This window comes from Penaeus monodon, chromosome 30 (genome assembly GCF_015228065.2).
Source record: "Penaeus monodon isolate SGIC_2016 chromosome 30, NSTDA_Pmon_1, whole genome shotgun sequence".
Taxonomy (NCBI): domain Eukaryota; kingdom Metazoa; phylum Arthropoda; class Malacostraca; order Decapoda; family Penaeidae; genus Penaeus; species Penaeus monodon.
The window spans coordinates 13,877,124-13,877,857 of record NC_051415.1 but is presented as its reverse complement, the minus strand read 5'-3'; the positions used below and the strand labels follow the sequence as shown (position 1 = coordinate 13,877,857).

At 46.0% G+C, this 734-nt stretch overlaps 1 long non-coding RNA gene across 1 annotated transcript in view; it reads right to left on the bottom strand.

Annotated features, from left to right (window-relative positions):
• Positions 1 to 514, bottom strand: part of LOC119592296 — a 3,645-nt gene extending 3,131 nt beyond the window's left edge. Inside the window, exon 1 of the long non-coding RNA XR_005230429.1 lies at positions 423 to 514. This is a non-coding gene — a long non-coding RNA (uncharacterized LOC119592296). The remainder of the gene's footprint in view (positions 1 to 422) is intronic.
• Between the last annotated feature and the right edge of the window lie 220 nt (positions 515 to 734).

Genomic DNA, 734 nt, shown 5'->3' with positions numbered 1-734 from the left:
AAGACATGAAACACTGTACAAACTTGCACATGTGTCAAACATTACATTAATAAAATACAATTCTAATGAATATGGCAAAACTTGATTAAGAACAAAATAGCTTATCGAAGGTAAAAACAATAACAACACGTTTTCCTCCTCATACCCGGCTCTCAATCTATCGATCGCCGGCTCCAAAGTCTATTTCACACCAAAAATCAATTATACACCCCTTAGTGATCATGCAGGGTATGACGTTGCATTTTCAACCCATGTATTCCTGCGTCATCGTGAGAAAACCCGTCATGCAAGATGCTTGATGCCAAGTTACCTAAAAGGGGCATCCTCGGATTCATCTCCCATAAGTAATTATACTCAACTAACAAACACCTCCCTGCTACCTCTCAAACTCAACCGCCTCCCCTTTCTACACAGAGACCCACCGGTCAGATTTTGTAGAAGTCCATGATTTTCGCAAAGCTCGGTGGAAACGGGAAGAAGCAGGTGGTGTCGTCCGGGGCGATCGCGCTCTGGCCGGGTTGCGTCAGTGCCTTCGGTCTCCCCTCTCCGCTCCCGGCCCCGCGACCAATCACAAAGGAGAACGGGCCCTTCCTCCCGTTCTGATTGGCTGGGACGTTCCTAGTGTGTTTCGTATTTTTGTATTTGGGTGGGGGGGGGTTGTCCATAATGGTGTATTTTCTATTGTATGGAATATTGGTTGTAGGGATTATGGGTTAGGCTAGCAGCGTTTCTTT